Raw genomic sequence first — 12,590 nt, 5'->3', positions numbered from 1 at the left:
GTCACGTGAGCTCTGGGGCGCTTGCTTCATTAAAGCAGAGGTAGGAGATAAAAACACAATATGCAATTGCAACTGGTATAGCTACATTAACATGAAATAAAATAGAATTACAGCAATATCAATTAGTAAGGAGAAAGACTTTAACTTCAGAATGATAAAAGGCTTAATTAATCGTGAATATATAACAAAGTGTCCGTCATTTTGTTTGTGCTAAAAATATGGCCAACAATATATAAAAGAATAATTAGTAGAATTATAATAAAATTGAAAACTTTTCAAACATTGCATACTGGTCTCCTTAATGGATAGGTCGAGCAGACAAACATATTAGTAAAGATATTGAAAACTGGAATTAAACCATTAACAATTTAAACTTTATAACTGCTGTGTAATTCCTGAAGAATACATATTCTAAAAACCATACACTGAACACTTGTAAACATTGACTATATCCTTGGCTACAAAGCTCGTCTCAATAAAAATCAAACAATTTCAGTTATGGCATATTCTCTGTGATCACAATGTCAGAAATCAACATCACAAAGATAAAATGAAAATTCTTGCTTTTCAAAATTTTTAAATATGCTTTAAAAATCTTTAGGTGAAGAAATAAGTCTTAATGGAAATTAGAACTATTTTGAAATAAAAGTTAATACAAATGCTGTATCTAAATGTGTGGGATGAAGTTAAAGCCATGCTTAGCAGGAAATTTATTCCTTAACTACATATATCAGAGAAAAAAATAAAGGATGAAGATTAATGCAGTAATAGTCTATTTTAGTAAGTTTAGAAACAAAATGGAAGAATTAACCCCCAGAAGATAAAAAAGAAAATATTAAAGATGAGAGCCAAATTAACGAACCAGTACATGAATATACAATAAAAGAGGGTCAAGAAAACCAAAAATTTGTCCTTTGACATAAATAATAAAATTGATAGACTTCTGGTTTCAGCACTTATAGGAAAAGAGCTTGAAAGTTGCCATTTCCTTTCTTAGATAAAGAAAAAAGCTGAACAATTGAAAATCAACAACTTTTCTTGGATCCTTCAGAGAATCAAAGTATCAGAGCAAACTGCCACCCCAAAGTCTATAATGACAGGCAAATACAGAGACTCATAACAGAGAACAGCTAACTTGTAGCAAAAGGCACTGGAGATAACACTTAAATGGTAACAGACAAAATGTTGGAGTTTGAGTGTGGCCTAGCCAGAAAATGAGAAACTCCTGGGGACCCAACCTCAGGGAGAATCCCATGCTTTCATGGGCTTTCACTCCAGGAACCACACCATGTTCTCCAAGTAAGGATCCAGGAAAAATTTTCCCTCTGTTTCTAGCAGGAGGGGAAAAATAACCTCTTTGAAATATTCCCAGAGAGTTCTCCACAACAAAGACCTACCCTCCAGCAGAAAAGACTTTAACTGAGCCTTATCCCACCTGGGGGATAGAGCATGTGCCTGACTGCCGGCACCCTCTGTGTGTCTCCTAAAAGGGGGATATCTGAGAAGCGCTTCCAAAGCTCACAGTTCAGGGACATAGGACCACTAAAATTTTAACTGTAAGATTATAGAACATTTACCCTCTGACACACACCACCACCATACCAATATAATTCACAGATGGAAGCAGAGACCGAGAGGAAGTATTTTCATGGAAGCCAATAGACAACAGGGGAGACAAAAAGAAAAAGGAAAAAAAAAAAAAGACATGACAAGAATTTGAAACCTCTGTCATCTACAGCTATAGCAAACATTAAATATAGGCAAACTTAACCAAAATGCATAAAACCTCACACTACAAGTTTATTTAACTTAGTTTGTATTACTCAATACATCATGCCTAGTTGTAACAACAAATTACAAGGTATGTTAAACAAAAAGAAAAAACAGTCTGGAAAGACAAAACAAGCATCAAAATAAGACTCAGATGTGACATATATTTTGGAATTATCAAGCAGGAAATTTAAAATAACAATGATAATATGTTAAGGAGTCTAATGGAAAAGTAGACAATATGAAAAAATAAATGAGTAATATAAGCAGAGAAACAGACACTATGAGAAACAATCAAAAGAAAATTCTGGAAAACTAAAACATGGTAACATAAATGAAGAATGCCTTTGATGGGCTCATCAGAAGAATGGGCATGGCTGGAGAAAGAATCAGTAAACTCGAAGATGTGTCAATAGAAACTTCCTAAATTATAATACAAAGGGGAAAAAAGAATGAAAAATAAAAGAACAAAATATCTAAGAATTCCAAAAATGTTTAACACATGAATAATTTGAATATCAGAAGGCGAAGAAAGAGAACAAAGTAGAAGAATATTTGAACTAGGACTTTCGATGTCCAAGGGCAAGAGAAGGTGGATGTCTCAGCTCAAGCAAAGACAACAAATTCACCTTTCTCCACCTGTTTGTTCTATTCAGGGGCTCAAGGAATTGGATGATACCCTTCCACATTAGCGATGGAAGATCTTCTTTACTCAGTTTACCAATTCAAATGCTAATCTCTCTAAGAAACATTCTCACAGACACACCTAAAAATAATGTTTTACCAGCTATGTGGGCATCCCTTAGTGTAGTCAAGTTAACACATAACAAGGTTAGGGGGCCTCTCTTATTTTCTAAAGCCTTCAACTAGTTGGAAGAGTCTCACTCAACTTATGGAGGAAAATCTGTTTTACTCAAAGTCTGTTGATTTAAATGCTAATCTCACCTTTAAAAAAATACCTTCACAGTGACATTTAGACTTGTGTTTGACCAAATATCTGAGTACTGGGCCCTAGCCAAGTTGACACTTAAAATTAACCAGAGAGGGGCTTCCCTGGTGGTGCAGTGGTTGAGAGTCTGCCTGCCAATGTAGGGGACACGGGTTCGTGTCCAGGTCAGGGAAGATCCCACATGCCGCGCTGGGCCCATGAGCCATGGCCGCTGAGCCTGCACGTCCAGAGCCTGTGCTCCGCAGTGGGAGAGGCCACAGCAGTGAGAGGCCTGCGTACCGCAAAAAAAAAAAAAAAAAAAAATTAACCAGAGAGGACTTCCCTGGTGGTCCAGTGGTTACGACTCCCTGCTTTCACTCCAGGGGGTTTGGGTTTGATCCCTGGTCAGGGAACCAAGATCCCACATGCCGTGTGGCACGGCAAAAAAGAAAAAAAAAAAACAGATTAATGAGGGATATTACATAATGATAAAGAGTTAAATTTTATAAAAAGACATAATGATTCTAAACGCATATGTTGCTAACAACAGAGTGCCAAAATACATGAAACAAAACCTAATTGAAATTTAAGGAGAAATAGACAAATCATCTATTGGAAACTTTTGTCAAATAAAAATAAATCTGGACTTAGATAAGGAGAGATTTTCTTCAGAAGAAAAACTATTGTAACAGGGAGATCTACCCCATCTCAGAAATCTGCAAGCATCTCAAAATCAAACAAAAACGTAAGCAGTACCTTTGGTACTGCCAATTAGAAGAAATGCCCAGCAGGGTCTGACAGGACACGTGTCACACTGTGGTCAGCCAATTCTCAATATAAACTGATAAGGGAAGATGTTCTGCACTTTAGGACTTGCTCACACTTGGGGACAAGCAAAGTTCAGGGGCCCTAGGGAAGAGAGAAACCTGACTAAATTTTGGTCAAGACAGAATACAGAGTAAGAAATAGACAACTGTGGACACTTGGTCAGTCAAAACTCCCCTGTTAGTAATTGATAAATCAACCAGGTGGAAAATCAATAGGATGTAAATGACCTAAACAGCACTATCAGGCAAACTGGTCTAATTGAGACTTAGGAAATACTCCATCCAACAAGAGTAGAATTCACCTTCTTCTCAAGTCACATGAATTTTCTCAAGAACAGTCACCAAGATAAACCACTTTCTAGGCCATAAAACACACCTTAATCCCTTTAAAGGAAAGCGTATGGAGTGATATCAGCAAGATGTTGGAAACCATGGATTCTCCTTCCTCCCACAAACAAACTGGTTCAGCAACAATTCATGGACAAATTCCCATTGTGAGAAATCTAGAAACTAAGAGAAAGTCTCCTGCACCCGAGGAAAGCTAAACCAGACTCACTGAAGCGGGTAGGGAGATTTGGGACACCTCTCACTGGGGTCCCTGATCCCAGCCCAGCTCCATAGGATCCGGAAGAGATCCCCTAGCTCCCAACTTCACCCAGGGAAATGAAGGGCTTGGTTCACATATCCAACACCCCAACTTTTTCAAAGGGGCTCCCTAGAGGACTGGCTTTTGTCTTGCTAGTTGGACTTCTGACAGGTCCAGCATAGTCTAGCAGCCAGGGGCAGAGCTGAACTGATGGCTTGGGCTGGTAGATGCCATAGATTCTTTCCTCTGCTCAGCACAGAATGAACAGATGGAAAATCCCAGCTTTCAGCTTCCTCCTGGGGCAGGAAAGAGTTGATCCCTGCAGCCAGCTTCCCAACTTCTCCTGAGATGCCCAAAGACCTAGCATCTATCTCACTAGTCCTAGAGTTCAAACAGGTCCAGCACCATCTACCAGCCCCAGGAGAGACAGAAGTCACACAGCTTGGGCTAGTAGATGCCTTCTCTTGCTCAGCACACAGTGAACAGATAAAAAGCCCAAGCTCTCAGTTTCCCCCTGAGGAGGGAAAGAATTATTAGAGGCCCCAGAACCTCTGGCAGGACTGATTTGTTGGAGTCTTGTCCTATACGTGGCCAGCCCATGAAGACTGGGAGAAGTGCCTGCTTTGTCTAATGCACAGACACCAACACAGAGAGTCAAGGAAAATGAGGAAAAAGATATCCTAAACCAGTCAAGTCTAAAGAACAAGGCAATTCTCCAGAAACCAATCCTAATAAAAGAAATCACACAATGTATATTCTCATACCACAAAGCAATTGAATGAGAAATAAACAGCAGGAAGGTAGCTCTAAAGTTCCCAAATATTTGGAAATTAAACAATACATTTTTAAATAATACAACAAACAAAGAAAAAGTCTCAAGAGAAATTTTAAAAAATACTTTGAACCTAATGAATATAAAATACAACTTAGAAATTTTGTGAGATGAGTGGAAAGTAGTGCTTAGAAGGAAATTCGTGGTATAAAATACATATTTTAGAAATGAACAGTGATCTGTTATCCATAATTTAAGTTTATATCTTAGGAGACTAAAGAAAAAATACATTTAAGTCTAAAACTAGAATTAAAATAGAAATAATAAATATTAGAGCAGAAATCAATAGAATTTAAAACAGGACCGAAATAGAGAAAATCAAAGAAACTTAAAGCAGTTTCTTTGAAAAGATAATAATAAGTGATAAACCTGCAGACAGGCTAACCTAAAGAAAAAGAGAGAGTACAAGATACAAATATCATAAATGAAAGAAGGATCATATAACTGATCCTATGAATATTTAAAAGATAACAACAGAATACTATTAACAATTCCATGCCCACAGTTCTGATAACCCGAATGAAATGGACCATTTGTTTGAACGACACAAACTACAAAAAGTCACACAAAGAGAAACAGATAATCTGGGTAGGCCTAAAACTATTACAGAAAATAAAAATTAATAACCTTCCAAAAAGGGAAGCACTAGACCCAGATGATTTCACTGGTGAATTCTACCAAACACTTAATGAAGAAATAATATCGATTCTCTATAATCTCTTTTGGGAAATAGGAACAGAAGGAACACTTCCTAACTCATTTTATGAGGCCAACATTACCCTTTTATGAAATCCAGATAAAGATATCACAAGAAAGAAAAACTATAGACCATTCTCCCGTGAGCATAGATACAAAAATCTTCAACAAAATATTAACAAATTGAATCCCATACTGTATTAAAAAATATACACCATGATAAAGTGTATATGCAAGGCTCATTCAACATGCAAAAATCAATCAATGCAAACCATATCAATAGTCTAAAGAAAAAAATAACATGTGATAAGATCAATTGATGCAGAAAAGCATCAGACAATAACTTACATCCATTCATGATAAAAACTCTCAGCAGGGGCTTCCCTGGTGGCGCAGTGGTTGGGAGTCCGCCTGCCGATGCAGGGGATGCAGGTTCGTGCTCCGGTCCAGGAAGATCCCACATGCCGCGGAGTGGCTGGGCCCATGAGCCATGGCCGCTGAGCCTGCGCGTCTGGAGCCTGTGCTCCGCAACGGGAGAGGCCACAACAGTGAGAGGCCCGTGTACCGCAAAAAAAAAAAAAAAAAATCTACAAACAATAAATGCTGGAGATGGTGTGGGGAAAAGGAAACTCTCTTGCACTCTTGGTGGGAATGTAAACTGATACAGCCACTATGGAGAACAGTATGGAGGTTCCTTAAAAAACTAAAAATAGAAATACCATATGACCCAGCAATCCCACTACTGGGCATATACCCTGAGAAAACCATAATTCAAAAAGAGTCAAGTACCACAATGTTCACTGCAGCACTATTTACAATAGCCAGGACATGGAAGCAACCTAAGTGTCCATCGAGAGATGAATGGATAAAGAAGATGTGGCACATATATACAATGGAATATTACTTAGCCATAAAAAGAAACGAAACTGAGTTATTTGTAGTGAGGTGGATGGACCTAGAGACTGTCATACATAGTGAAGTAAGTCAGAAAGAGGAAAATACCGTATGCTAACACATATATACGGAATCTAAAAAAAGAAAAAAAGAAAGAAAACAGAAAATGGTCAGAGGAACCTAGGGGCAAGATGGGAATAAAGATGCAGACCTACTAGAGAATGGACTTGAGGATACGGGAGGGGGAAGGGTAAGCTGGGACAAAGTGAGAGAGTGGCATGGACATATATACACTACCAAATGTAAAATAGATAGCTAGTGGGAAGCAGCCGCATAGCACAGGGAGATCAGCTCAGTGCTTTGTGACCAACTAGAGGGGTGGGATAGGGAGGGTGGGAGGGAGGGAGATGCAAGAGGGAAGAGATATGGGGACATATGTATATGTATAACTGATTCACTTTGTTATAAAGCAGATACTGTTACACCATTGTAAAGCAATTATACTCTAATAAAGATGTTAAAAAAAAAAGAAAAGATGAATAGAAGTAACTTTACCCTGGAGAAACCCTACCTCAGCCATGTGATCAAGGTCATTAAAAGTCATAAGTCTTGTTGATAGTGTATAACCTAACCCCAGTCTAATTATAAGAAAAGCATCAGACAAATCCCACTTTAAGGATGTTCTATAAAATACCTCACCAATACCTAAAAATGTGGACACCGAAACTACAAGGAAAGTCTGAAAAATTGTCACTGTCTTAGAGGAGCCTCAGGATACATGACAGCTAAATGTGATGTGAGATCATTGATGGGATCCTGAAAGAGGAAAAGGACGTTATGTGAAAAGTTAAAAAAAATTGGAATAAGGTATGGACTTTAGTGAATAATAGGATACCAATATTGGTGGCTTGTTACCAAATTTATGATACTAATATAATATGTTAATAATAGGGGAAACTGGGTGCAAAGTATACAGGAAGTCTGTACTGTCTTTGCAATTTTTCTGTAATTAAAATTTTTCTGTAATTAAATTTTGCAATTTTCTGCAATTAATTAAAATTAAAAATAACATTTATTCTAAAAATTCAATAAATGTCTGCCAAAACACATTAAGAATGAACAACAGGGATTCCCTGGTGGCGCAGTGGTTGAGAGTCCGCCTAACGATGCAGGGGACGCGGGTTCGTGCCCCGGTCCGGGAAGATCCCACATGCCACGGAGCGGCTGGGCCCGTGAGCCACGGCCGCTGGGCCTGCGCGTCCGGAGCCTGTGCTCCGCAACGGGAGAGGCCACAACAGTGAGAGGCTCGCATACCGCAAAAAAAAAAAAAAAGAAAGAAAGAATGAACAACAAAAGATTGTCACAGATCTTTCAGATATTAATAAGGGAATGTCATGAACAACTTTATGGTAATACACTTAATATTTAGATACAATGTATAAATTTCTAGAAAACTATAATTTATCAAAAATTACCCAGAAGCAATTTAAAACTGAATAGTTCTTTAATGATTAAAGCATTTGCATTAGTAATGAAAATCTTCCTACATTGAAAGCTGCAGGTACAAAGAGCTTCACTAGTGGTTCTACCAAACATTCAAGACAGCAATAATTCGAGCATTACACTAACTATCATTCCCAATAATTGAATAAGAAGGTACAGTTCGCAACTCATTCTGTGAGTCTAACAGCTTGTTAAAAACTCTAACAAGAGTTGTATAAGAAAGGAAAATTACTTGTGAATCTCATTCCAAAGTATACGTGCAAAAATCCTCACAAAGTATCAGCAACAGAAAAAAAGGATAATATATCATTAGATTGTGGAGTTATTTCAGAAATGCTTGTTCTGTTTTGCTTTAAAATTTTAATTAATGTAATGTACCATATTACCATATTAAAATGGGAGAATCATAGGATCATCAAAATAGGTGGAGTTAAATCACTTGATATAATTAATAACATAGTCATAATAGAAAGACTTGGCTCAATTTCTATAAGAAAACTAACTTCCTTTAAGGGAATTCCCTGGCAGTCCAGTGGTTAGGACTGTGTCCTTTCACTGCTGAGGGCCTGGGTTCAATCCTTGGTTGGGGAACTAAGATCCCACAAGCCACACAGTGTGACCAAAAAAAAAAAAAATTTTTTTAAACTTTCTTTACTTGAAAACTGACGGTTACAAAAGATACTTAATGGTGACACACTGAGCAATTTCCATTGAAATGTGCAACAACACAAGGAGGCCCACTACCGCCACTTCAACTTAACATTTGTACTGAAGTCCTAGCCAGCATGGTCAGGTTATATTCATCAGAAAGGGTGCAGGGGAAGATGACATTTTATATATATATATATGTGCACATTATATATATAATTATGCACATAAAAATACAAAATAATATAGAGATAAATTATTAGAATTGATAAGTAAGTTTAGCAAGTTCTCCATAAAAAAACACATAAAAGAGAATGGTATTTCTATGTACCATCAACAACAGATAGAAAGTGACATTTAAAAAGATAACATCTGGGACGTCCCTGGTGGTGCAGTTGTAAAGAATCCACCTGCCAATGCAGGGGACATGGGTTCGAGCCCTGGTCTGGGGAGACCCCACATGCTGTGGAGCAATTAAGCCTGTGAGCCACAGCTACTGAGCCTGTGCTCTAGAACTTGCAAGCCACAACTACTGAGCCCACGTGCCACAACTATTGAAGCCCATGTGCGTAGAGCCCATGCTCTGCAACAAGAGAAGCCACCCCACAATGAGAAGCCCGTGTACCGCAAAGAAGAGTAGCCACAACTAGAGAAAGCCCACGTGCAGCAACGAAGTCCCAATACAGACAAAAATTAAATTAAATTAAAAAATAATTATAAAATTAGAGTAATTAAGCAGTGTGATATTGGTATAGGGACAGTAAAATGGGCAGAACAGGAGAAGGCAGAAATAGAGTTGCTATAATTGTTTGGGTCACCAATTTCCAATGTGGTGAGAGGGGTTTTTCCATACCAACAATTTTTGGGGCACCAGCTGGGTGTCCTACAAGTTATCTCAATTCTGACACTATCTACCTGGAGACAGCATCACGTTCCACAGGTTAAGGGCTCAGTTCTACAAGACTGCTCCTGACCCCAACTTCAGAGGCCAGTCTCAAGTCCAAGTTATCACCTGTTCTTCTGACCAACCAGCTACAAATCAAAGGTTCCCACAATCCCCTCTTTGGGCTTGATTAACTTGCTACATCAGCTCACAGAACTCAGAGAAACGTTTTACTTACTGGATGGATCACCGGTTGGTTATAAAAGGACATGACTCAGGAACAGCAGGATGGAAGAGATGTATAGGCAAGTCATGTGGGAGGGGGTGCAGAGCTTCCAAGCCCTCACAAGGCACACCAGTATCCCCAAATCTCCACGTTTGCCAAACCAGAATCTTTCCAAACTCCGTCCTTTTGGGGTTTTATGGAGGTTTCATTACATAGGCATGATTGATTAAATCATTGATCATTGGCAGACTGAATTCAACCTTCAGCCCCTCGGCCCTCCCCAGAGGTGGGGGAGGTTAGTGAAAGTTCCAACCCTCTAATCACGTGGTTGGCTCTCCTGGCAATCAGCCCCCACCCATAGGTTTCTTAAGTGCTCTCCAAAAGTCACCTCATTAACATAACAAAACACCATTATGGCTCTCATCCTTAGGAAATTCCAAGTGTTTTAGGAGCTCTGAGCCAGAAACAGGACAAAGACCAAATACATACTTCTCATTATAAATCATAATATCACATAGAACCTTGCATAAATGGATATTTGATTTTTGACAAAAGTAACACTGCAGAGGAGTGGGAAAAGGTCAGGTTTTTTTTCTTCTTAAATGGTGCTGAGACAATTGGGTATACACAGGGAAAAAAATGAAATTTAACCCTGATTTCGCCACACACACATACATCAATATACACAATCCCTCCTCATCATTTACAGATTTGGTACTTGTGGATTCATTTGCTCACAAAATTTCATTGTAATCCCAAAATCAATACTTACCGTGTTTTTGTGGTCATTTATGATCATGCACTGAGTGGTGAATTTAAGTCTTTCAACACAGACATTGCCAGCTGAGGTCGAATAAGGCAATGCTCTCTGCCTTATTTCAGCTCTCATACTGTAAACAAGTGTTATTTTCAAGGTCTATTTAGCGCCATATTTCTTGCATTTTTTTTTCGCTTGTTTTCAGTGATTTTGCTGTCTAAAATGGCCTCCAAGCACAGCATTGGAGTACTGTCCAAGTGTTCCTAAGCAGGCTATGATTTGCTTTATGAGTATTAATAAACTTTGTTCAGGCATGAGTTACAGTGCTGTTGGCCATGAGTTTGTCAACCTAAATAAACCTAGGAGGCAATAATCAAGTAGAAAGCATTTATTTGTGTCGACTTAAAAAATACACAACGTGAGAGTTGCAAGTTAAGTTTTATTTGGGGCAAAATGAGGACTGGAGCCCGGGAGACAGCATCCCAGATAGCTCTGAGAAACTGCTCCAAAGAGGCAGGGCGGAAGGCCAGTATATATGTGATTTTGGTGAAGGGGGAGTACATGCAATAGAGCACATATTTTTCTACAGAAGGTTTCTGCTTGTCTCGTGCAGGTTACTGCTAGTCACAAGGAGCAGTCGTCACCATGAAGGCTTTTAGTGCTTTTCTAGATATGAGGAGATGCAAAAATTGGGCTCATAAAATCAGCTCCTGGAAATATCTAACTATCTGAAGACCTGTTCTGCCAGTTTTTCCCAGAGCACAGAGTGCCTCATTTCTGCTCTCCACCCTGAACTGCTTTCAGGGGTGTTGAAAGTCAGCAGCTGCAGCAGCACCTGATTTAATCCTTGTAGCGATAGATGGCAAGTGCCAATGGTGAGTGCCAATTCGTAGTTGACATTTGAGATCAAAGAAGTACAACTGGGGCATACAGATTCGGGTTGCAACCCAAAGTGTCTCACCAGGGCGTAAAAGTCAGGAGCTTTTAAAGGCAAAGAAGAGGGTTTTGCATTACAAGGAATTTTAATTGGAATTAGAGGCAGAAGGGAGGTAAAGTTCGTTACTGTGACAAGTTGCAGGTGTTCTTGCCGACTCCCAGTCCTTGGTTTGTAGTTTGACCCAGTTCAAAAGTTCATGGCTCTGAAACCGTGCAACACAAATTGGGACTTGAACCCACACGCTGGGACTCGAACCCAGCCAGAACCCAGATTGGGGTTCCACCCAGTTGGGACATGCATAAAGTCCACCTTGGTAATGGCCTCCCAGCTCTATTTTAAGACCCCTTAACATAAGTGACTCCATTTTATTTCACAAGTTCGCAGTTGATGAGCCAACGATTTGGTATATCCAGAAAAAGGAAGAGGAAATTTGTCCATCTTTACATCAGGCAGCTCTGGAAAGTGCTAAAGTAACAGCTATAGTGTGTGATGATGCTATGGAAAAGATGGAAGAGTGGTTAAGTCCGTGGATTTATAAGATGATAACCAATTAATAAAAGCATAGTGGGCCTCAATGTTGTGAGGCTGAAAGCCAAAGAAATTTACAGTCAGATTACTCAGGGTTAGGAAAATATTAAACCCTCTTGACTAATCCTGGCTGACTGGCTTGCTTGTTTCAAAAGGCAATATGGTGTGAAAAACGTGAAACTTGTAGGTGAGGCAGGTTCTGCAGGTCAGGAGGCTGTGGAAGAATTTTAAAAGTATCCACTAAGTGTTGTACAGGAAAAGAGTAATGGGAAGAGAAGATTTACAATGCTGATAAGACTGGCTTGTTTTAAAAGGACATTGGCAAAGAACCTATACAACACAAATGACACTTCAGTCGGTGAAAATGTCACCAGAGACCCGTAGGAACCTAATCCTGTATTTTTCCTAAGAGCATAGTTCATCATTTGCTAATTCAGTGTTTATGGTGACTTTGTAGAACATAACTATTGTGAATAATGAGAATCAGGTATATATATTTATATATAATCTTACAAATCAATAAGGAAAAGACAACAAAGACCTCTACAGAAAAATGAACAAAAGGTTTGAACAGT

The 12,590-nt window shown here is 38.9% G+C and overlaps 1 protein-coding gene across 1 annotated transcript in view; it reads left to right on the top strand.

The window, feature by feature from the left end:
• The window catches only part of LOC309978649 (peptidyl-prolyl cis-trans isomerase A-like), a gene marked incomplete at both ends in the record, with an annotated part of 39,193 nt that overhangs the window by 25,974 nt on the left and 629 nt on the right, over nt 1-12,590 (top strand).

This window comes from Leucopleurus acutus (assembly GCF_964270905.1).
Source record: "Leucopleurus acutus genome assembly, chromosome: X".
NCBI lineage: Eukaryota > Metazoa > Chordata > Mammalia > Artiodactyla > Delphinidae > Leucopleurus > Leucopleurus acutus.
This window is presented reverse-complemented; position numbering and strand designations above follow the sequence as displayed.